This window comes from Schistocerca piceifrons, chromosome 2 (assembly GCF_021461385.2).
Source record: "Schistocerca piceifrons isolate TAMUIC-IGC-003096 chromosome 2, iqSchPice1.1, whole genome shotgun sequence".
Taxonomy (NCBI): domain Eukaryota; kingdom Metazoa; phylum Arthropoda; class Insecta; order Orthoptera; family Acrididae; genus Schistocerca; species Schistocerca piceifrons.
The window spans coordinates 1088387860-1088414664 of record NC_060139.1 but is presented as its reverse complement, the minus strand read 5'-3'; the positions used below and the strand labels follow the sequence as shown (position 1 = coordinate 1088414664).

Below are 26805 nucleotides of genomic sequence, written 5' to 3'. Positions count from 1 at the left end.
ATTTTTTGGTAATCACCTTACCCGCCGCTTCTGCTGCGTACATATACAGGGCGTTGGGGGTGGAGGTGTAGATATTGTGCTCACTGGTATCTTCACTTCACTTCACTTCACTTCACTTCACTTAGTTGTTTTTTCTCTGTTTACCAGTTTCACAGGAAACAAATCGCATTATTTAATACCTGATGTTTGTTGCACTGTCGTAACTGTATCACTAATTGAACTACACCTGTCAGTACAGACTACCCGTTTTACGTCCAAGAGTTCCCACTTCAACACCTGATCTGCTGCCCAGGGGAATGTACTCATAAGCAATAGCAGCGTGATGTTGCTAGGAGAACTCTGAGAAACTAACAAATCTAAACACACACCACTCTTAATAGATATAATTATTAATAAACAAATGAAGTAAATTCTGATGTAATGTTGTTCAGTGCACTATTTTCAGTCACCAATAAAAATATCTGCACTTGTACCCTTAACCCCCTCTATATACACTCCTGGAAATTGAAATAAGAACACCGTGAATTCATTGTCCCAGGAAGGGGAAACTTTATTGACAAATTCCTGGGGTCAGATACATAACATGATCACACTGACAGAACCACAGGCACATAGACACAGGCAACAGAGCATGCACAATGTCGGCACTAGTACAGTGTATATCCACCTTTCGCAGCAATGCAGGCTGCTATTCTCCCATGGAGACGATCGTAGAGATGCTGGATGTAGTCCTGTGGAACGGCTTGCCATGCCATTTCCACCTGGCGCCTCAGTTGGACCAGCGTTCGTGCTGGACGTGCAGACCGCGTGAGACAACGCTTCATCCAGTCCCAAACATGCTCAATGGGGGACAGATCCGGAGATCTTGCTTGCCAGGGTAGTTGACTTGCACCTTCTAGAGCACGTTGGGTGGCACGGGATACATGCGGACGTGCATTGTCCTGTTGGAACAGCAAGTTTCCTTGCCGGTCTAGGAATGGTAGAACGATGGGTTCGATGACGGTTTGGATGTACCGTGCACTATTCAGTGTCCCCTCGACGATCACCAGTGGTGTACGGCCAGTGTAGGAGATCGCTCCCCACACCATGATGCCGGGTGTTGGCCCTGTGTGCCTCGGTCGTATGCAGTCCTGATTGTGGCGCTCACCTGCACGGCGCCAAACACGCATACGACCATCATTGGCACCAAGGCAGAAGCGACTCTCATCGCTGAAGACGACACGTCTCCATTCGTCCCTCCATTCACGCCTGTCGCGACACCACTGGAGGCGGGCTGCACGATGTTGGGGCGTGAGCGGAAGACGGCCTAACGGTGTGCGGGACCGTAGCCCAGCTTCATGGAGACGGTTGCGAATGGTCCTCGCCGATACCCCAGGAGCAACAGTGTCCCTAATTTGCTGGGAAGTGGCGGTGCGGTCCCCTACGGCATTGCGTAGGATCCTACGGTCTTGGCGTGCATCCGTGCGTCGCTGCGGTCCGGTCCCAGGTCGACGGGCACGTGCACCTTCCGCCGACCACTGGCGACAACATCGATGTACTGTGGAGACCTCACGCCCCACGTGTTGAGCAATTCGGCGGTACGTCCACCCGGCCTTCCACATGCCCACTATACGCCCTCGCTCAAAGTCCGTCAACTGCACATACGGTTCACGTCCACGCTGTCGCGGCATGCTACCAGTGTTAAAGACTGCGATGGAGCTCCGTATGCCACGGCAAACTGGCTGACACTGACGGCGGCGGTGCACAAATGCTGCGCAGCTAGCGCCATTCGACGGCCAACACCGCGGTTCCTGGTGTGTCCGCTGTGCCGTGCGTGTGATCATTGCTTGTACAGCCCTCTCGCAGTGTCCGGGGCAAGTATGGTGGGTCTGACACACCGGTGTCAATGTGTTCTTTTTTCCATTTCCAGGAGTGTATGTCTCAAACACACTCACTCACCGACACCCACACACACACACACACACACACACACACACACACACACACACACATTCACACACGTATATAAGACGTCCCAGGAGGAATGATCAGTATTAAGGGATATAATTCGAAACAAAAGCGTCTACTAGACATGCGCTCTCGAATGTATACCTTAATAGCTAAGAGTACTTTTTCAACGGACTGAACGTTTCTCTTCAACTGTATGCTCTTTGTTTTACATATTTTGAGAGGTGGTATTATGGACCAAAACAAGAAACAATTGTCCAGTAAATATTGGCTCTAAAATCCATACTTTAAGAGCTACTGTGAAACACATCCGTCTACTGAACAAGTGCTCAAAGCTCTTAAGGTACGCAGTTTAGAGACCATGTTTATTGAGCACTTCTTTCTTGTTTTGGTCCGTAGAACTTCCTCCCAAAAGATGGTAACAAAGAGTTGGCAGCAAAAGACGGTATCAAAAATGAAGAAGTTCTCATGCATTTTACAGCCCACGCTTACTAGACACTGTTGTTTTGAGTGATCGTTGCTATCAAATCCCAGAATATTAACCATTCCTCCTGGAACACACTGTACACATATGTACGCATAAATCATGGTATCACTTCGTCACAGAACATTTTCACAACTCATCCCACCTCATCCTGACACAAATCACTAGGGGTATTTTAGGTATTTTACTCCCACAGCATTTTATACAAACAATTAGTTGTTCCCAGCCATACATTATGTTGGCTCAGTCTGCCTAAATGGAATAGGCACACAATATGTATGCGAATAGCATAGATGTCCTGATCCCCCTTCCCTGTCTCCGTGCATCTCCTCGGCCCACTGTCTTTGTCCATCTCCTCCTCCTTTCCCCACTTTCTGTCAAGCACTTTCTCGCCCCTCACTCTACCCATCTTCTCCTCATCTTTTTTCTCCATATTCTCCTGCCTCCGTGCTCTGCCCTTGTCTCAATCCATAATCCCCTCTCCCCTTTCTAAATGCATGTTCTCCTCCCCCCCCCCCCCCTCTCTCCATTTACTCATGTCCCATTTCTCTGTCCATCTGTCCCTTTCTGCTTTCTATGTCCATTGTCTCCTACCCATCTCCCTATTACCTCTTCCCTTCTCTCTTACTTTGAGCCTTGTTTATTGTTATTCTAAAGTCAGATTCTGAAGTGCTTTTCCAACCATAAACGATAAACCATAAATACAGCTATCCGTACGCTAACAACGTTTCACTATAATATATTTTATGTACACTAACAGGAAAAAATTGCAACACAACAAATAATTAATATAGAGTAACGAAATTTTGGGAATACATTTGTCTAGGTTCAAAAATGTTCAAATGTGTGTGAAATCTTATGGGACTTAACTGCTAGGTCATCAGTCCCTAAGCTTACACTCTACTAAACCTAAATTATCCTAAGGACAAACACACCAATGCCCGAGGGAGGACTCGAACCTCCGCCGAGACCAGCCTCACAGACCATGACTGCTGCGCCCAAGACCGCTCGGCTAATCACGCCCGGCATTTGTCTAGCTCACATTTTAAAGTGATTAGCATTGCCAGATCAAAGGTTATTGTTAACATGAGGTAAGCCGTTACAAATGTGAAATGCTGGTACTTCAATAACAGATGTAACCAACAGAACATTAAATGTAAGCATGCGAACTTGTATGCATTGTGTTGCACAGGTACCGGGTGTCAATTTATGGGATGGAGTTTCACGGCTGTTGCAGATGGCAGGTCAGTCAATACAGGAACGGTTAATGCTGTCTGTGGATGACGCTGGAGTTGTAGTCCGGTGATGTCCCATATGTTCTAGATTGTAGACAGGTCTGTTGATCGAGCAGGACAAGGCAACATATCGATACTCTGTAGAGGATGTTCCTTTACACACGGTGTTTTGTAGGCGAGCGTTATCCTGTTGAGAAACGTCCCCTAAAATGATGTCCATGGATGACAGCACAATAGGTCGAGCAACCTGATTGTCATACAGTTTTGCCGCCACTGTAAGGCGGATAACCACGAGAGTGCTCCTGTCATACGAAATCGCAACCCTGACCGGTGTGTGGCGTCTCCGAACTCCAACCCCGTGCTGATATTTTTGACGCCGTAGAGCTGCTACTGCCACAGCTCTAGCATTGGAGTTGAGAAACGATGCGCGATGACGTAGGTCCCCGTTGGTGAACGGGAGACAGAAATGGAAACTCGTAAGATGGATGCTTCTTCTGATTTAAGATTGAATGATTCATTGCCCGGATATGGAGTAGTGGTTAAATCTTATCTCATCCGCATCGTACACGCCACCAATTGCGAGGAAACATTGCAATTACCAGTCTTCTTGTACGTTGTTGGCTCGTTGCGATGGGGTTGTTGAACCTGAATGAAGCGAGATCCACGGATACTCTTTCATCACATATGAGTGAACCTACGCCGTAATGTTAAAAAAATGTTCAAAAGTTCTCTATTCAATGATTGAAGTAGGTATTTTGATCTTCGAGATTAAATTGTCTCTGCTGAACAGTCGTTGGTTAACTATCATTGATTAAATCACTTAATAATGTAGTCCGCACAGTTTATTGTTCCTTGGCCACTAAATATCTTATAACTTTCGCACCAAATGCACACGTTTCTTGACGATTACGACAACTTGACTCTCCAGCGTAATTGTATCATCTTCGTGAAGTCGTGTAATTGTGTCCTACTCGAGACTAATTGAGTGTAGTCCTCTTCTTATAGTTCCAACTATTTGAAAGACAAGTCCAATATTCATTAGCTTCGCCAATAAAGTTCAATTAATCCGTTATGCAAGGTTAAACGCGTCTATCATTTACTGTCTCTGCTTAGAAAATCAGTTTCCGAAGTTCGTGAATCACGTCACGCAAGGAACACTTCCGAACGCAAAACAATCTCGTCGCGTTTCGTACTCTCAATAATTAAGAGAAGAATTGTTCTCGCACGTCTTTACAGGACGAGAGCCAGCAAGCGACTTCTTCTGTCAAAGAGTATTGTAGGCGTATTAAATTCCTTCGTAGCGCTTACAACTCTCTTCCGCATAAAAGTTATCTCTGACTAACATCACCTTGGACTTAGCTTTCAAGGTATTAATTGAAATTATCACTTGGATATTTGTCCATTAATTAAACCTGAGGTTTATTCCTCCACTTTTCATAACAAAAACTCTCAGCGATGTATAATGGTATTGTTATCAAAACTTCTTGGTGGTAGCTTATCGGCAAAGATATCGTATTTGCCAAGATAACTCTTCCCTACTTCATATTATGATATTCTGACTTATTGACTTTCAGGGGGTCGTTGCGGTGTTATAAGCACAACAGGTCGAATAACCAGACTGTCATACAGTTTTGCGTCACTGTAAGGCAGACAGCCGGCTGGAGTGGCCGTGCGATTCTAGGCGCTACAGTCTGGAACTGCGAGACCGCTACGGTCTCAGGTTCGAATCCTGCCTCGGGCATGGACGTGTGTGATGTCCTTAGGTTAGTTAGGTTTAAGTAGTTCTAATTTCTAGGGGACTGATGACCTCAGAAGGTGAGTCCCATAGTGCTCAGAGCCATTTGAACCATTTTGTAAGGCAGACAACCACGACAGTGCTCCCGTCATACGAAATCGCAACCCTGACCACAAATCCAGGTACAGGTCCAGTGTGTCTAGCATGCAGAGATGTTGATTGCAGTCCCTCAACTGACCAACTTCTGACCAACGCACGACTATCACTGGTACCGAGACGGAACTAGCTTTCATCAGAAAACACAACAGACTTCTAACCTGCCCTCCAATGATCTCCCGCTTCACACCGCTGAAGTCTAGAATGGCGGTGGTTTAGAGTTGGTGGAATGAACACTATAGGATTCTGGCTCGGAGCTTTCGTTGAAGCTTGCGATTTGTAGCTGTTCGTTGCGTCACTTTCCAAGTGCTGTTTATACTGCTGCTGCAGATGCATTACAATGTGCCAGAGCCATACGTCGAACACGATGGTCTTCTCTCTAGGTAGTGCCACGTGACCTTCAGGCCCTTGGTCATCTGGCGACTGTATATTCTTGTTACCACCGCCACCAGTAATCATGTAGTGCGGTAGCGTTCTCGCTTCCCACGCCCGAGTTCCCGTGTTCGATTCCCGGCGGGGTCAGGGATTTTCTCTGCCTCGTGATGACTTGGTGTTGTGTTATGTCTAAGTTCTAGGGGACTGGTGACCATAGATTAAGTCCCATAGTTCTCAGAGCCAAGTAATCATGTACAGCATCCAGCTCCTCGTAGCGACCTCTTTCGAACTCAGTGGCTCGTTGATATTGGCATCTTTGTCGCCATTAAGGCATTCTTCACTAACATCTGCTCACTACTTACAATCTCAGAGTCAACTAACGCTCGCGACTGTTAAAGCGTGTATTTAAAGCAAACCTGATTTGTATTCTCATAGCCACGCTACCAGCGAAATTTGAGCAGACATCATCATTCACTTGTAGAAAAACGCTTACTAATTATCGTTCATGTCGGACAACACCTTCTTGGTGTGGCGATGTTTTTCTGACAGTCGATATATGTTAAAAATATGTGGCGTGTATGCGTCCAAACGTTCCTTACAGTAACGTATGAAAAATTGAAATAAATAGGTCGAGTATTTTTTGAAGTTCTTTGTAACACTGTTTCCCCTTTACATATATATTTATATATTGCATATAGCCTATGTTTGTATGGATGTTCATTAGAGATTTGTGAAGAAATCTAAAGTAAACAGGTCAAGAACTTTTCGAGATTTTTGATATTAACATTTCTCCTTCATATACTACAAGTTTATTTATACAGGGTGAGTCATAAATAAGCAAAAACATGTCGAGGACCGCGTGCTGCTATACGTAGCACGTGAAGCACCATTGTTAATATCGTTCTCCTCCGATGTTGTTGTTGTGGTCTTCAGTCCTGAGACTGGTTTGATGCAGCTCTCCATGCTAATCTATCCTGTGCAAGATCCTTCATCTCCCAGTACCTACTGCAACCTACATCCTTCTGAATCTGCTTGTGTATTCATCTCTTGGTCTCTCTCTACGATTTTTACCCTCCACGCTGCCCTCCAATGCTAAATTTGTGATCCCTTGATGCTTCGCGACATGTCCTACCAACCGATCCCTTCTTCTAATCAAGTTGTGCTACAAAATTCTCTTCTCCCCAATCCTATTCAATACTTCCTCATTAGTTATGTGATCTACCCATCTAATCTTCAGCATTCTTCTGTAGCACCACATTTCGAAAGCTTCTATTCTCTTCTTGTCCAAACTATTTACCGTCCATGTTTCACTTTCATACATGGCTATACTCCATACAAATACTTTCAGAAATGACTTCCTGACACTTCAATCTATACTCGATCTTAAAAAATTTCTCTTCTTCAGAAACGCTCTCCTTGCCATTGCCAGTCTACATTTTATATCCTCTCTATTTCGACCATCATCAGTTATTTTGCTCCCCAAATAGCAACACTCCTTTACTACATCAAGTGTCTCATTTCCTAATCTAATTCCCTCAGCATCACCCTACTCAATTCGACTACAATCCATTATCCTCGTTTTGCTTTTGTTGATGTTCATCTCATATCCTCCTTTCAAGACGCTATCCATTCCGTTCAACTGCTCTTCCAAGTCCTTTGCTGTCTCTGACAGAATTACAATGTCATCGGCAAACCTAAAGGTTTTTATTTCTTCTCCCTGGATTTTAATACCTACTGCAAATTTTTCTTTTGTTTTCTTTACTGCTTGCTCAATATACAGATTGAATAACATCGGGGAGAGCCTAAAATCCTGTCACACTCCCTTCCCAGCCACCGCTTCCCTTTCATGTCCCTCGACTCATAACTTCCATCTGCTTTCTGTACAAATTGTAAATAGCCTTTCGCTTTCTGTATTTTACCCCTGCCACCTTTAGAATTTGAAAGAGAGTATTCCAGTCAACATTGTCAAAAGCTTTCTCTAAGTCAACAAATGCTAGAAACGTTAGTTAGCCTTTCCTTAATCTTTCTTGTAAGATGAGTCGTAAGGTCAGTATTGCCTCAGGTGTTCCAACATTTCTACGTAATCCTAACTGATCTTCCCCGAGGTCGGCTTCTACCAGTTTTTCCATTCGTCTGTAAATAATTCGCGTTAGTATTTTGCAGCTGTGACTTATTAAAGTGATAGTTCGGTAATTTTCACATCTGTCAACACCTGCTTTCTTTGGGATTGGAATTATTATATTCTTCTTGAAGTCCGAGGGTATATCGCCTGTCTCGCACATCTTGCTCACGAGACGGTAGAGTTTTGTCAGGACTGGCTCTCCCAAGGCCGTCAGTAGTTCTAATGGAATGTTGTCAACTCCCGGGGCCTTGTTTCGACTCAGGTCTTTCAGTGCTCTATCGGACTCTTCACGCAGTATTGTATCTCCAATTCCGTCTTCATCTACATTCTCTTCCATTTCCAGAATATTATCCTGAAGTACGTCGCCCTTGTATAGACCCTCTATATACTCCTTCCACCTTTCTGCTTTCCCTTCTTTGCTTAGAACTGGGTTTCCATCTGAGCTCCTGATATTCATTCAAGTGGTTCTCTTTTCTCCAAAGGTCTGTTTAACTTTCCTGTAGGCAGTATCTATCTTACCCCAAGTGAGAAAAGCCTCTACAACCTTACATTTGTCCTCTAGCCATCCCTGCTTAGCCATTTGCACTTCCTGTCGATCTCAGTTCAGAGATGTTTGTATTCCTTTTTGCCTGCTTCATGTACTACATTTTTATATTTTCTCCTTTCATCAATTAAATTCAATATTTCTTCTGTTCCCCAAGGATTTCTACTAACCCTCGTCTTTTTACCTAATTGATCATCTGCTGTATTCACTACTTCATCCCTCAGAGCTACCCATTCGTCTTCTACTGTATTTCTTTCCCCCATTCCTGTCATTTGTTCCCTTATGCTCTCCCTTAAACTCTGTACAACCTCCGGTTTAGTCAGTTTATCCAGGTCCCATCTACTTAAATTCCCACCTTTTTGCAATTTCTTCAGTTTTAATCTACAGTTCATAGCCAATAGATTGTGGTCAGAGTCCACATCTGCCCCTGGAAATGACCTACAATTTAAAACCTGGTTTCTAAATCTCTGTCTTACCATTATATAATCTATCTGATACCTTTTAGTATCTCCAGGATTCTTCAAAGTATACAACCTTCCTCTATGATTCTTGAACCAAGTGTTAGCTATGATTAAGTTATGCTCTGTGCAAAATTCTACCAGACGGCTTTCTCTTTCATTTCTTAACCCCAATCCATATTCACCTACTATGTTTCCTTCTCTCCCTTTTCCTACTGTCGAATTCCAGTCACCCATGACTATTAAATTTTCGTCTCCCTTCACTACCTACATAATTTCTTTTATCTCATCATACATTTCTCCAAATTCTTCGTCATCTGCAGAGCTAGTTGGCATATAAACTTGCACTACTGTAGTAGGCATGCGATTCGAGTCTACCTGCCCGATTAAGGGATCTGACATTCCACGCTCCGATCCGTAGAATGCCAGTTTTCTTTCTCCTGATAACGGCGTCCTCTTGAGTAATCCCTGCCCGGAGATCTGAATGGGGGACTATTTTACCTCCGGAATATTTTACCCAAGAGGACGCAATCATCATTTAACCATATAGTAAAGCTGCATGCCCTCGGGAAAAATTACGGCCGTAGTTTCCCCTTGCTTTCAACCGTTCCCAGTACCAACACAGCAAGGTCGTTTTGGTTAGTGTTACAAGGCCAGATCAGTCAATCATCCAGACTGCTGCCCTTGCAACTACTGAAAAGGCTGCTGCCCCTCTTCAGGAACTACACGTTTGTCTGGCCTCTCAACAGATACCCCTCCGTTGTGGTTGCACCTACGGTACGGCCATCTCTATCGCTGAGGCACGCAAGCCTCCCCACCAACGGCAAGGTCCACGGTTCATGGGGGAGATTCTCCTCCGTGTATTGTGTAAATAAAACAATAACACCTGTTAACCATTGAACGAGATACCGAAGAGCCTCACGATCACGACATGCCATTCATCCACAGATACAACATATGACGCACCAATGAGCTGATGTGTGGATCTGCCAGCGTATGAAAGATACGAGAAAGAACAAATCCCATCGTAATGTATGTCAAATTGTATCAGAACTAGTGAATCACACGTTGCCGGTGGCAACGGAGTGTACACTCCCATATCAGGGAATGTGTGTCCTGTAATCGGAAAGAGTGGTCAACGGCGGAAGTAAAAACGAGGCGTGCATGACGTGTTTACAACACCTCTGCGCCTGCTCACTCTGCCCGATACTCGCCGTATAGTCAGCAGCTAACGGCCGCGTGGCAGTGTTACTACAGTACCGTGACAATTTTCGCAAACGAGGAATACGCCGACATCCAGCTCACCTACGGGCTTGCAGATGGAAGAGCTACGTTGCAAGGCAACTGTTTGACGAGAGGCTTCCTAGCCGGCGCCTCCCATGCACAAAAAAGTTTTACCCTGTGGAGAGGCGCTTGAGGGAGTATGGTGCATGTGTTGCACCTCCAGGACTTAGTGGTCGTGGCCGACCGTCGACGCACAGTGTGGGTGACGAAGAAAAAGTGCTATAAACTGTTGCGGCGGATTGAACAATAAACACGAAGTCTGTCGAAACTTCCTGGCAGATTAAAACTGTGAGCCGGACCGAGACTCGAACTCGAGACCTTTGACTTTCGCGAGCAAGTGCTCTACCAACTGAGCTACCCAAGCACGACTCTCGCCCCGTCCTCACAGCTTCACTTCTGCCAGTACCTCATCTCCTACCTTCCTTTCATTCAGAACTGCAAGTTCTGCAAGGTTCGCAGGAGAGCTTCTGTAAGTTTGGAAGGTAGGAGACGAGATACTGGCAGAAGTGAAGCTGTGAGGACGGGGCGTGAGTCGTGCTTGGGTAGCTGAAGTTGGTAGAGCACTTGCCCGCGAAGGCAAAGGTCCCGAGTTCGAGGCTCAGTCCGGCACACAGTTTCAATCTGCCAGGAAGTTTCATATCAACGCACACTCCGCTGCAGAGTGAAAATCTCATTCTGGTACCAAATCTGTCGTCACTGCGGTCGAAATGTCAAATCTACTGTCATGTGAGTACTCCATAGAAACCTTTACCATCCCTTTCGCATGCAGAAGGTACAGGCATTATTGCCGGAAGACTTCCAGAGGAGGCTGGACTTCTGCAACTTTATCCTATGGCGTCAGACCCATGACCAGCCTTTTTCACGAACAATACTGTTCACCGACCAAGCCTATTTCACGTAGGAGGGTATAGTGAATTCGTAAAATTGGCACGAGTGGGCGGAAGAAAACCCACACAGCACATTGACACCAGGGTACCAACAACGCGGTGTCAATATCTGTTGTGGTATTATTGATCACCGTCTCATAGGGCCACATGTGCTACCACAAAGACTTACAGGAGATCAGTATCGACATTTACTGGATGCTACATTACCGGAATCGTCCGGCCTCTCGTATGAACCTGCGGTACATGCATGATGGTGTCCCCGCCCACTTCAGTGGCACAGTGCGAAGCCACCTGGAAGATGCCTTCCCTTCCAAATGGTTCGGTCGTGGGGCCCTGCAGCATGGCCAGCAAAATCGCCAGACCTGTATCCACTGAATTTCTTTTTGTGGGACCATCTGAAATCTCTGATTTATGAAGAAGATATTGAATGCCTGTGATATTACGCAAAGAGATACAGACATGTTGGATCGTGTTCAGCAATCCTTCCTAGGAAGAGTTCAACTTTGCCACACACATCGTGGCCTTCATTTCGAACAGTACTTATAAACCGCCACTGCAGCTTCTGGTCATGTGTTTCTATGTTAGTTTCGATTTGAACAGCTCTATTGTATTCGTTTGTATTAACTGCCATATAACTGTGGAGTTGTGTTTTGCATTCTGCATCTGTGTACTCGTTTCTTAAAAGTAAGTCTGGGACACAAAAACCAAATTATAAAACATGCATGTACAGTAGTGCAGCCCCTCCTCACCTTCCTTTCCCTATGCCAACTAGCCACGATACACAATACCGCCCAGCGTACGAGATAGATATGGGCGCTGTCATTACTCGTAGTGTCACACGGACCATCGCTTGACGCCGCATTCCTCGCCTTCTCGTGAGCGGATAGACTACCTACAGCACTCCCATGTCATGCCCTGCTGCCGATCTGTTCCCTTGGCCAATGTCGGCGCACAGTAACACCCAGAAGTCCATTTCACATTTCCAGATTTTTACCATTCAATTGAATTGTCATTTATTGACGTAGGAACATGCGGAAAATGCATTTATGTTAGTAGCTCATTGTGTGACAGTTTGCATGACATATTTTTCCTCATTTATGGACTTACCCGGTATATTACTTACTTTAAAAATAATAGGTATGTGAGAACACGCCCATATTAGTATGCAATGTTATGTCAAACTTTCAAAGCAGTTGGTGAAAAACTGTAGGATACTTACGATTTTGAACAAATGAACAGTTGCACTTTTATTTATATGGATGTAAACGTTCGTTCGTGCAAATTCCTTAGCTAAGGGAGTCGTATTTCAGATACTATTTACAGTTTTATAGAAAGTGGCAACAATAATCATTCACAAAAAACAAAATTCGTTCTTGAACGCTGGATTCCTGTATTCTTAAGGTATTATGAATTATTTTAATGGAATTACAAAAGTGCTTCTTTTACAATATCGGGGAAACGGTTCACTATTGCGGATAGTAACAGTCCCTAATTTCGGATTGTTAATATTGATGAAAAACATGGGTTTTTGCAATATAAGAAAAAACAACAACTGACACGTTATATTATTTAGGGGACATCCATCACGTACATATGTCTTCTAACCTTGATTTTCCATTCTCGTGCACAATTCGTGAGCCCACTGGAGACATCTTATGCATCTAATCCACTTATCGCCATGTTAGTCATTTTTGTAGGGCTCAGAACAGTAGAGGCGTTCTTCATCTGCTCCATCTTTGTCATCTGTAGTAAACAAGACTGGTTCGGAGAAGGAGTCATCGGAGTCGGTATCCAGACGACTGAGAAAACACGCTGTTGGGTGTATCTTTTTTAAGTTCTTTCTTTTGAAGTTGTAGGGAAGACGTTCAGTTTCATCCGACTTTCTCCACACTCTCCAATGAGGCTTTTAGTAGCAGTTCATAAAGAGAGATCATAATCACTCCAGTTTTACCTCCTCTGCTGAAATTTGAGCTTCTGGACAGAGTAGGTGGTGGACTGATTTCAAGAAGAGAAACAAATTTAGAGTTTCCATTTGGTTAAGGTTTAGTAGAGGATGAAGGAGCCAGTGGTCCTGGAACGGAAATCTGCGGCTGGACAGAAGATGCAAGGATTCCAGCTTCACTGGTGGTTGAAGAAAGTTGTGTTCCTTGGAGGAAGTTGCTGGGTACAAATATTTCAGAGTTGAAACGTGATACAGTACGACACTTTTTTCTGTACCCATTCAAAGCGACTTTCATTGTTGCTTTCTGACATAAGCTCTCCCCACAAGCTCATGTACTTGATACATCCTCAGGAGCCTGAAAGAATGTGCAGCTAACTAAGTTTCAGTCTCTTTTGAACACCGAATTTTGAATGGCTTAATGAATGCGATGTCCAGTGGTGGAGGAAGGGACACTATTATCTCATCATGGTTTCTAGTAAGATTTATCACTTCCATATTCTGGGTGTAAGACTAGTGACCATCACGTACCAAGATGACTGAGTTTTCAACTGATGGCCGAACGCGCTCGATAAAATGCCGAATCCATCATGTGAATATTCGAAGCTAAATCCAACGGATGGCAAGCTTCGATCATACCTGGTGGAGTACTGTCCAACGAATTGGGCTTCATATTCTTTCTTGGAAAAACTATTAAATGTGGGACAATGTTTCCGCCAGCATTCAAGCGCGTTACCAGAATAATAAGATTTCCTCTCTGAGCAGAAAACAACTTTGCGACTTGCTTTTTGCCTGTAATGCTGATGACTTTAGAGCGTGACTCTGCACTAAACTTTCAACGGATCGAACTTCACTTTTTCAAGATTCAATTTCAGAAAACTGAAAAAAAGCCAATTTCTTGTTTCGTGAAACCTTTCGGCCTTTCTAAAGAGACGACCCTGGAGTTCGGTAAGCTAATTCTGGGTGCCCTCTCACGATGTTATCTTCTGCTGGCGAGGCCATATTCAATGTGAAAAGACTAATGGAGCTCGTCAGCAACCGCCAACTGAAAAGCTAGCTGGCTCAAATCCTTCACTCGTAGCACATAGTAACGCTCATCCGCAACTTTGCAGCAGGAAACTAGTTTATCTTCTAATCTATTTCCCAAAGCACATTTCCTGCCAGTCTTTGTGTTTAACAAAGAGTCAGTGCTTTTGCTCTTACGGATCCCTTAATGTTCTAGTGTAGACTATATGAGTTTAAAATACTAGGATGCTTTTAGGAAGCCGATTTATTTAGTCTTTACTGCTTCAAGTGTCTGGTAGATTCTTCTGACGAACATTTCCTAACTCCGGGCGCCAACTGCAATAATGATACGTGCACGATAAGAAAATGCGTAAAACTCTCAATGGAAAGTACTGTAAGCCACATACGTTATTAATACGATTATACTGAATAGGATTCGTCTAAAAATAATAATATCCTTTAACTTCAGAGACTTATAAATTAGTTCTAACTTAAAGCACACGTCCCATAGAATTAATCTCTTTTCATGAAAATAACTCAAAACTTTAATAATTTTTTGATAATGCGGGGCCACAGTCATATATTCCTTTAAAGTCAATACCTCCATTGGGCCTTTGTTTACTTACAGTGTTACACTTACACTTGCACAATCATGATTTCGGCTTCAAAGTGCCATTATCAAGTGTTTTAAGTGTTATAAATTGCCTAAGATGGCACACTGTCGTATTAAAATGCACTATTAGACACACTGTGTAAGAGTCTATATTTCGGGCAGAGCCTACTGCTTTGTTTCATTACTGAGTGCAGCAATTGCTGGTGTACTCAGAAATGAAACAAAGCAGTGGGCTCTGCCACAAGTATCGACTCTTAGACTGTGTCTAATAATGTATTTCAATACGACAGTATGGCAGCTTAGGCAATTCATAACTAACACTTGATAATGGCACATTGAAGGAGAAATCATGATTGTGTAAGTGTAAATGTAAAACTGTAAATAAACAACAGTCTAATGGTGGTACTGACTTTAAAGAAATCAAAGCTTTAAATAAAAATAGTTCCTAGTTCCGGATACTGGCGTTGGCTATTTTCGGAAATCGGAAATTAGGAATGTTGCAACCCAGCAGTTAATACAGCTGATTCAAATAGTAGATTATGTAGTCATAATTTCACTTATTAATATTAGAATAAATAAGTTACTTAGATATGTCAAATAAAATAGCATAAAACCTTACACTCTGTGTATATAAATATTATGCTTTTATTATAAAACAGACCGTGGATTTGAATGCAACCTCGTGTCAAAATTTCTAATCAATCGGCGAAGAACTTTCGGAGATTTAAGATTTGAACAAACGATCATTAGGTTTTTGCTAACAAGGTATCCCGTTTACATACAATATTTCGATGCGGTAAGTATATAAAAAGACACACTTATTCGAGGGTAACGTTGTGTCAAAATTTACGAGTAATGGTGAAGAACGTTCGGAGGTAAAGTATTTTGAACAAACGAACATGAAGATTATTGTTACGTAGATGAATCATGTCTATACCCCATCTGGATGAAATAGCGCCATGCGTTAATGCGATATGCTGGTATCACATAACTTTTCACCCACACCCACAGTGATAAGGAGGTTTTTTTTTTTTTTTTTTGGTCATCAGTCTACTGATTGGTTTGATGCGGCCCGCCACGAATTCCTTTCCTGTGCTAACTTCTTCATCTCAGAGTAGCACTTGCCACCTACGTCCTCAATTATTTGCTTGACGTATTCCTCTCCGATTCTGCGTAGAACGTCCTCATTCCTTACCTTATCAGTCTACCTAATTTTCAACATTCGTCTATAGCACCACATCTCAAATGCTTCGATTCTCTTCTGTTCCGGTTTTCCCACAGTCCATGTTTCACTACCATACAATGCTGTACTCCAGACGTACATCCCCAGAAATTTCTTCCTCAAATTAAGGCCGGTATTTGATATTAGTAGACTTCTCTTGGCCAGAAATGCCTTTTTTTCCATAGCGAGTCTGCTTTTGATGTCCTCCTTGCTCCGTCCGTCATTGGTTATTTTACTGCCTAGGTAGCAGAATTCCTTAACTTCTTTAACTTCATTGACTTCGTGACCATCAATGCTGATGTTAAGTTTCTTGCTGTTCTCATTTCTACTACTTCTCATCACCTTCGTCTTTCTCCGATTTACTCTCAAACCATATTGTGTACTCATTAGACTGTTCATTCCGTTCAGCAGATCAATTAAATCTTCTTCACTTTCACTCAGGATAGCAATGTCATCAGCGAATCGTATCATTGATATCCTTTCACCTTGTATTTTAATTCCACTCCTGAACCTTTCTTTTATTTCCATCTTTGCTACCTCGATGTACAGATTGAAGAGTAGGGGCGAAAGGCTACCGCCTTGTCTTACACCCTTCTTAATACAAGCACTTCGTTCTTGATCATCCACTCTTATTATTCCCTCTTGATTGTTGTCCATATTGTATATGACCCGTCCCTCCCTATAGCTTACCCCTACTTTTTCAGAATCTCGAACAGCTTGCACCATTTTATATTGTCGAACGCTTTTTCCACGTCAACAAATCCTATGAAAGTGTCTTGATTTTCCTTTAGCCTTGCTTCCATTATTAGCTGTAACGTCAGAATTGCCTCTCTCGTCCCTTTACTTTTCCTAAAGCCAAACTGATCGTCACCTAACGCATTCTCAATTTTCTTTTCCATTCTTCTGTACATTCTTCATGTAAGCAGCTTCGATGCATGAGCTGTTAAGCTGATTGTGCGATAATTCTCGCACTTGTCAGCTCTTGCCGTCTTCGGAATTGTGTGGAGGACGCTTTTCCGAAAGTCAGATGGTATATCGCCCGACTCGTATATTCTACACACCAACGTGAATAGTCGTTCTGTTGCCACTTCTCCCAACGATTTTAGAAATTCTGATGGAATGTTATCTATTCCTTCTGCCTTATTTGACCGTAAGTCCTCCAAAGCTCTTTTAAATTCCGATTCTAATATTGGATCCCCTATCTCTTCTAAACCGACTCCTGTTTCTTCTTCTATCACATCAGACAAATCTTTACCCTCATAGAGGCTTTCAATGTATTCTTTCCACCTATCTGCTCTCTCTTCTCTGCATTTAACAGTGGAATTCCCGTTGCACTCTTAATGTTACCACCGTTGCTTTTAATGTCACAAAAGGTTGTTTTGGCTTTCCTGTATGCTGAGTCTGTCCTTCCGACAATCATACCTTTTACGATGTCTTCACATTTTTTCTGCAGCCATTTCGTCTTAGCTTCCCTGCACTTCCTATTTATTTCATTCCTCAGCGACTTGTATTTCTGTATTCCTCCTTTCATCAATCAATTAAAGTATTTCTTCTGTTAACCATGGTTTCTTCGCAGCTACCTTCTTTGTACCTATGTTTTCCCTCCCAACTTCTGTGATGGCCCTTTTTAGAGATGTCTATTCCTCTTCAACTGTACTGCCTACTGCGCTATTCCTTATTGCTGTATCTATAGCGTTACAGAACTTCAAACGTATCTCGTCATTCCTTAGTACTTCGGTATCCCACTTCTTTGCGTATTGATTCTTCCTGACTAATGTCTTGAACTTCAGCCTACTCTACATCACTACTATATTGTGATCTGAGTCTCTATCAGCTCCTGGGTACGCCTTACAATCCAGTATCTGATTTAGAAATCTGTGTCTGACCATGATGTAATCTAATTGAAATCTTCCCGTATCTCCCGGCCTTTTCCAAGTATACCTCCTCCTCTTGTGATTCTTGAACAGGGTATTCGCTATTACTAGCTGAAATTTGTTACAGAACTCAGTTAGTCTTTCTCCTCTTTCGTTCCTTGTCCCAAGCCCATATTCTCCAGTAACCTTGTCTTCTACTCCTTCCCCTACAATTGCATTCCAGTCCCCCATGACTATTAGATTTCCGTCCCCCTTTACATACTGCATTACCCTTTCAATATTCTCATACACTTTCTCTATCCGATCATCTTCAGCTTGCGACGTCGGCATGTATACCTGAACTATCGTTGTCGGTGTTGGTCTGCTGACGATTCTGATTACAACAACCCAGTCACTGAACTGTTCACAGTAACACTCCCTCTGCCCTACCTTCCTATTCATAACGAATCCTACACCTGTTATACCATTTTCTGCTGCTGTTGATATTACCCGATACTCATCTGAGTAGAAATCCTTGTGTTCCTTCCACTTCACTTCACTGACCCCTACTATATCTAGATAGAGACTTTGCAATTCCCTTTTCAGATTTCCTAGTATCCCTACCACGTTCAAGCTTCTGACATTCCACGCCCCGACTCGTAGAACGTTATCCTTTCGTTGATTATTCAATCTTTTTCTCATGGTAACCTCCCCCTTGGCAGTCCCCTCACGGAGATCCGAATGGGGGACTATTCCGGAATCTTTTGCCGATGGAGAGATCATCATGACACTTCTTCAATTACAGCCCACATGTCCTGTGGATACACGTTACGTGTCTTTAACGCAGTGGTTTCCATTGCCTTCTGCATCCTCATGTTGTTGATCATTGCTGATTCTTCCGCCTTTAGGGGCAATTTCCCAGCCCTAGGACAAGAGAGTGCCCTGAACCTCTATCTGCTCCTCCGCCCTCTTTGACAAGGCCGTTGGCAGAATAAGGCTGACTTCTTATGCCGGAAGTCTTCGGCCGCCAATGCTGATTATTTATCAAAATTTAGGCAGTGGCGGGGATCGAACCGGAGACCGAAAACGTTTTGATTGTTAATCACAGACGCTACCCCTAGACCACGGGTACAGGAGGTTATGGGTGCCTTATTGTCAGTAGTTTTTATTCCAGCCTGCAAGGGATACGTGTCCCAAGTCCAAGTTTGGCAGAGACTGCTGCGCGCGTTAAAGAGATATGCTGATTTGTCACTGTCTTTCCACCTATTCTCACCCTCTAGGAGTGAACGTAAAGGAGGTCAATCACTTTTCGCAGGAGATATCACTAATGGTTGTGAAGTTAAGAGCAATCCGTGCCGTCTTTCTCTCTCTCATGCCTAGTCAGGGCATCTCCAAGAATGCCTTCTACTCTTTCATGTATCATTTTCAGTGTCTGTCCTCGTTCACTAAATGAAACAGATTTCGGTCGATCACTGAGATTTCTCAAGAAATCGTAATAAATAACTACTTGACGTTTGTCACCCTTGCTTTCGTAGTTTCGCCACCCAACGCGTGTCCAGCATCTTACAGCAGAAACATTAAAATTATAACTCAGTCTGAAGTAGTATTGATGTTTAAAGCTTTTAGTCCCAAAAAAGAAGAAATGCTTCGATTTCTGCACGAGTATACAGCGGCGATCGATTCTTACTCGCCTCGTGACTCGACATATCTCTCGGATGCTTTTGTTATAAGCAAGTGTCTTGTGTGATTGAACTCCATATTATCAAATACATATGTTACGCTTACTTAAGATTAGCACGATCTTGGCAGTGTTTTTGTATCAAACAAGTGACAATATGTACAAGTTTTCATTTGATGCTACTAACAGAGATGTGTAGTGCGTCCAGTTCCCACTACAGCTTTCTGTATTCGACAAAAATTACTCATTTCGTAATCTATCAGGTGCATGGACCGGACTGCAGAAGAAATAATCACTGCAGGATGAGTGGTCATTTGTGTAGCAGGAGCACTATAACCGCGCCGTTGTAACCCTAAGCCTAGCATCTTTCTTTTGTTTGATGTAATCTGTCGTTGTTCTGAAACGTTTTGATGACTATGCCACGTGTGATTATGTATCCACATTTACGGTGGAAGAGAGCAGTTAAGATTTTGTAATCCAATACAGTTCATGTATCTGCAAGTTTTTCGCCACTTTCATTTATGACGTCCTGTCCGTATCTTCCAATGTATCATTACCGCCTCTATACCTGTCTCTTTCCTTTTGAGGCCTTATCTTTCCCAGGAGAGTAGCCAGTTCCTCATAAAACTCATCTTTGATTTTAATATCAGCGTCATTTGTTAGGGCATATGCTCCCATTGAGGTACACTCATTTGCACACCTGTAAATGTCCACAGTCGTATTTCCTTTAATTTTTGTTCCCAAACCTTAATCCTCTGCTTCATCTATTTGTAGATCTCTATTGTCACACATTATTGCCTCTTTCTCCTTCCAGACACCATTGTGGAAATGAATATGGTGTCCTATCAATTTATTTTCCTTCTCCATTTTTGTTTTTGATAACACCTCCACATCAATCTGTAACGTTCCAATCTTCTGGAAAACACACATTTTCTTGATATTCAAACCCTATACATCCAATTTTACCATAAATAAAGTCCTTTCCCGTCCATTTTCGTCTCCGTTAGATTCCATTTTTCATCCGAGGCTCTTGTGCCACGTACCTGTGTTTTACGATTGCATCGTAGCTCATATGACTATGCACTACCATCCCTCGAGTACTGGACAATATTTCCGGTTAACATACCCTAGGCAGAATGCCTTTCCACGTTTTTCAGCTCTGCCTGCAAAACAAGATAGGTAGGATAAATAGGTCAAGTAGAATGAAAAGATTGGGCTTTGTGTGAGACATTTCGTCTGATTCCTCCGCAGAGGCCTGGCCAGCTTTGGTGACACTGTGAGCAGTTGCACCAGCGGCGGTAGAGCCTTCTGCTTCAACAGAACACACAAACCATCCCGCCCTCTGGTAAGGTGGTATCTCCTGTTCAGACAAACATACGATAAATGTTGTAAACGTAGCTGGGTGGTTCTACTGTAAATTTCAAAATCACGTATCCAAAGTTCTTTGGTTCCATATCAGATCAGTTGTAGGATGTCAATCTGTCACATACAATTGGGATCCAGCACGGCGTTCCGTATTACCCTCCTGAACCCATCGATTCCATATTCGGCTAACAGTCATTGGATCCCGACCAACGCGAGCAGCAATGTCGCGATACGATAAACCACAATCGCGATAGGCTACAATCCGACTTTTATTAAAGTCGGAAACGTGATGGTACGCATTTCTCTTCCTCCATCACAACAACGTTTCACCAGGCAACGCCGGTCAACTGCTGTTTGTGTATGAGAAATCGGTTCGAAACTTTCTTCACGTCAGCACGTTGTAGGTGTCGCCCCCGGCGCCAACCTTGTGTGAATGCTCTGCAAAGCTAAACATTTGCATATCACAGCATCTTCTTCCTGTCGGTTAAACTTCGCGTCTGTAGCACGTCATCTTCGTGGTGTAGCAATTTTAATGATCAGTAGTATATATGATTGGGTTTAGTCGGACTCTGTGCCAGAAGCCTTGGAACACCAGATATTAACCTTTCTCTTGTAATGCGGCAGGGTTCCGGCTACTAGATACCTTCGGGCATTGCAGACGTCATTGCTCTGTTAATTCTATTGACTCAGGAAGTGCATGGGTCTCAAAAATTGGCATTACAGGGCCGATGTAATTGGATTTGACAGCCTAGTTTTCTTTCAGGGATTTCGCCGTCGTTGTAGAGGCAGTATCTTGCAGTGACAAGTGTATACCGTTTGGGTAGTTATTGTTGCTTCCACGGAATTAATCTTGTTGTATCAATATTTCTTTTGGAAAAACGGTCCTCTCGTTCGAAACTTCTTCGGCCTTACTATCTGGAGTAGTCTTATGCTCCTTGCGTGTAAGGCTTCTGGTGCAAACCTTATCGGGAGGCAGTTCAAACTCATGGTTATTTAACTGAAGCTGCTATTATTGAAAGCCTGCCTGTTTTGCATTTAGTAATTTAACTTAACTGAATCTGTTACCATTGAAGGCCTGTCTGTTTGCTATTTAGTGCATTCAGTTAACTGAAGCTGTTTCAAACAAGACCTCCATTTTCTATTTTGGTTATTATTTAAGTCCTGCCTGTTGGTATTCGGTAATTTTACTTAACTGAATCTGTTATTATTGAACGCCAGCTGTTTTGTATTTGGAAATTTCATTTAACTAAAACTGTCATCATTAAAGGCCTGCCTACTTTCTATTTGATAATTTTCCTTAACTGAATATGTTACTATTGCAGACCTGCCTGCTCCCTTTTAACTAAGTTAAAAGCTGCTTCATAATTTGTGTTAGCTGAAACTCTTACTAATCAAGGGCTACCTGTAATAATTACCCCGTTATAGAGATCTGATACGTTACTCAATTTGTGTTGTCATTAACTGAAATTATGTTTGGCAAAGGCCTACCTGTTTCAGAGGTATTTATGTCGATAAGGTAGTACCAGGATGTGACACATGGTGGTACAAGGGCCCTAACTACACACTTTGCATCTATTTTTCATAATTGTAGGTTTCAGCTACATTCCTGCAGTGTCTTTCCGTTGTATCGCGGAAGGATAATCCAGATTCTTGTAGCTCTATTACACTCCACGGTGATACGCGGTGAGCTGTTGATAACGGCTTCTTCATCGTCTTAAAGGCATTCTTGACTGACATTAACGCACTACGTTCTGTCTCAAAGGTAACTCACATTCACGAAGCGAATTTGCATCCTCCTAGCTGCCCCACGTGTGCCACTCTTATGCGACTGGCGCGAAATTTGAGTAGACATCATTCTTTCAGATGTAGGTACACGCCTACCAACTGTCGTTTCTCTCACACAGTCTAAATGTATTTATAATCATAGCTTGTGTCTGCCCCCAGTCCACTCTCGAAAGATCAGGAGTTAGTACCCTGAATGTAAAAACGTGCGCCAGGTGTCTTGAAACTAGTTAGTAGCAGTTATACGCAAAACAGACAGAGCTGCATAGACATACAATATAATGATTGATAATGTTTGAGTGGTAGATGTATACAGACAAAAAGTACGTAGCAAGTATCATGCTGAGAGTCGATGATTGTTAAGGACATGCTGGTGGTTCAGTAGAAGTTTCAATTATAAGTGGAAGGTGGATAAACGTGAGACAGCCAGCAGAGGGAGAAACAAGCGGACAGCGTGGCAGCCAAGCAAAAACAAAATTCGTAAAAGTATGTTCTGAAACAAAACGCTACTACAGTAACGTACACAGCTGGTGACATTTTCAGAAACAACACAGGAATGAAAATAACACAGGTAAAATAATAAACAAAACTTTGTACATCATGTCCAGTAGAAGACTCTTTGAATAGGTCGACGACGAAATAACAAGCACTGTAAAGCAGTCATGAATGGTGAGTGGAATGCCAGAGGATTGCACCTCTGCACACAGACTTCATGTTTGGACGCGAGGGAGAAATGTAAAGTTACATAACGGAGCGTTCTGTTAACAAACAAAGCAGATAGAGAACACTAGATATGGTCAGGCAGGTAGTACAGTAAACAAAAATGTTGCTATATAATACTAATATGGATAGAGACTAGTACGTATTTCAGCATGGCTGATCCCTTAATACCACACATCGATGAGTGGTTCAGGGGTTTCTTCGCTGCTAAGTTGTATTTATTATTTATTTATATAACCAGATCTGATTCGGACCATCAGGCCCTCTCCTAGAGTGGATTAACTTTTTGCACACACAGTATTTCTTGCATCATAGTCACCGAAAAAATAACAATTTTAATATGACAACTGGTATTAAAATGATTTGAGTACTTGAAATGATGGTGTCAGTAAATAAGTTAATACTGGCGTGACTTGTAGTATTGAAGCTGCAGCCCATAATAATGATAATAACAATAACAACAATAATAGTGATAATACAGTACTGGCCACTAAAATTGCTATACCACGAAGATGACGTGCTGCACACGTAAAATTTAACCGACAGGAAGATGATGCTGTGATATGCAAATGATTATCTTTTCAGAGCATTCACACAAGGTTGGCGACGGTAGCGATACCTACAACGTGCTGACATGACGAAAGTTTCCAACCGATTTCTCATACACAAACAGCAGTTGACCGGCTTTGCCTGGTGAAACGTTGTTGTGATGCCTCGTGTAAGGAGGTGAAATGCGTACCATCACGTTTCCGACTTTGATAAAGGTCGGATTGTACGCTATCGCGATTGCGGTTTATCGTGTCAGGAAATTGCTGCTCGCGTTGGTCGAGATCCAATGACTGCTAGCAGAATATGGAATCGGTGGGTTCAGGAGGCTAATACGTAACGCCGTGCTGGATCTCAACGGCCTCATATTACTAGCAGTCGAGATGACAGGCATCTTATCCGTATGTCTGTAACGGATCGTGCAGCCACATCTCGATCCCTGAGTCAACAGATGGGGACGTTTGCAAGACAACAACCATCTGAACGAACAGTTCGACGACGTTTGCAGTAGCACGGACTATCAGCTCGGAGACCGCGGCTGCGGTTATCCCTGACGCTGCATCACGAACCTGGTTGCACGAATGGCAAAACGTCGTTTTTTCGGATGAATCCAGGTTCCGTTTACAGCATCATGATGGTAACAACCGTGTTTAGCGACATCGCGGTGAATGCACGTTGGAAGCGTGTATTTGTCATTTCCATCATTTCCATACTGGCATATCACCCGGCGTGATGTATGGGGTGCCATTAGTTACACGTCTCGGTCACCTGTTGGTCGCAATGACGGCACTTTGAACAGTGGAAGTTACATTTCAGATGTGTTACGACCCGTGGCTCTACCCTTCATTCGATCCCTGCGTACCCTACATTTCAGCAGGATAATGCATAACAGCATGTTGGAGGTCCTCTACGCGCCTTTCTGGATTCAGAAAATGTTCGAATGCTGCCCTCGCCAGCACGTTCTCCAGATCCCTCCCCAATTGAAAACGTCTGGTCAATGGTGGTCGAGCAAGTGGCTCGTCACAATACTCCAGTCATTACCCTTAATGGACTTTGGTATCGTGTTGAAGTTGCATGGGCAGCTGTACCTGTACACGCCAGCCAATCTCTGACTCAATGCGCAGGCGTATCAAGGCTGTTATTACGGCCAGAGTTGGTTGTTCTGGGTACTGATTTCTCAGGATCTATGCACCCAAATTGCGTGAAAATCTAATCACATATCAGTTATAGTATAATATATTTCTCTCATTAATAGCCGTTCATCGTCCACATTTCTTCTTGGTGTAGCAATTTTAATGTCCAGTGCTGTAGGTACTGTGTGTGGCCGGGGGAAGGTGAGAAAGGGGGGGGGGGGACGGGGAGCGGGAATGTCCCGGCCACAGCGTAGAAGAAACACTCCGGCTTAGGAAACACCATTGGCTCACACAATTTAAGATACTATGTTAACAAACAACCAAGGTCAGCATCTACTCAGGAAAAGGAAACAATAGCCTCAATTCAAGGTACCAGCTGATGGTGAAATAGATAACCAAGATATCTCAATGATCGCAGTAGACCTATAGGTATGAATAAGAAAAACTGTTAAGACCTCAAAATCCAAAACTTAACTGAAGTTCATGAATCGAATTTGAAGCTGGCGTGTTCGAAAGAGGGTCCAGAATTCAGCACAGCGAAACTGGCTTCAGCTTTCTCATCACTGTGTCACATCCGAGACCTGGACGGTCAAACTACTCACGAAGACGGCACTCGAAGTCAGCCACGGATTCAAATCGGCCCACAAATGTGCCCAGCAACCACTCGCCGGACTCCGTGCCCAAGACGCTTAGAGAAGTTCTCGCCTTACTCGCCGGGCGGACTTCACACAGCGTCCCCCTCACGCTGTTACCACTTAGCAACTCCCCACGCCACACACGTTCCGTCCCCATCGACAAAGTCGAGCGGAGATCTTAGTGGCCTGAAACCGGAGGACATCACATGACAGATTGAGCTAGTGGCGCCAGGGATTCGAAAGGCGACGCCAGCAAACCCGCCACGGGTCAGTTTCCACTGCACATGACTGCCGGCAGCTGTGGCAACAAGAAGATAAGGCCACAAAATGACCGGGATCCGGACGCTTATATGGTACTACCGATAGGCGGGACCGTCGTGTTCTGCGTAGGGCTGTGGCGCACGCGCTGCGTCTGCAGTAGCAAACACAGCAGCGGTGTGCACCACAGTGACACAACGGCATGTTAGAAATAGATTACCTTAACGATAGCTCCGACCCAAACACCCTGCAGCGCGCATTCCACTGTAACCAATCCACCGCCCTTTAGAACTTCCGTAGTGTCAGCGAGAGCTCATTGGGAGGAGGGCGGGGGGGCGTGCAGCACGGAGGTCTGTTGTGTTTTCTGATGTAAGCTGGTTCCGCCTCGGTGCCAGTGATGGCAGTGCTTTGGTTACAAGGAGGTCAGCTGAGGGTCTGCAGCCAGCTTAGCTGCGTGCTAGACACACTGGTCCTGCACCTGGAGTTATGGTCTGGGCTACAACGTCGTATGGCAGCAGGAGAACTGTGCTGGTTAACCAATGCACCCTGACCATAAATCAATTCAGTGACACGCTCTTCCATATTTCCCGAAAGTAGAAAACGTGCTGCCCTTCTTTGAACTTTTACGACGTAATCCTCCAGTCCCATCTGGTAAGCCACTTGTGTGGTGCAGTATCAAAGGCCTTCCGGAAATCCAGAAATACGGAATCGATCTGAAATACCTTGTCAATAGCACTCAACACTTCATGCATATAAAGAGCTAGTTGTGTTTCACAAGAAAGATGTTTTCTAAAGTCATGTTGACTGTGTGTCAGTATACCGTTTTCTT

At 43.6% G+C, this 26805-nt stretch overlaps 1 protein-coding gene across 1 annotated transcript in view; it reads right to left on the bottom strand.

The window, feature by feature from the left end:
• Positions 1-26805, bottom strand: part of LOC124776147 (PDF receptor-like) — a 417916-nt gene that overhangs the window by 258784 nt on the left and 132327 nt on the right. The gene's annotated exons all lie outside the window — the stretch shown is intronic.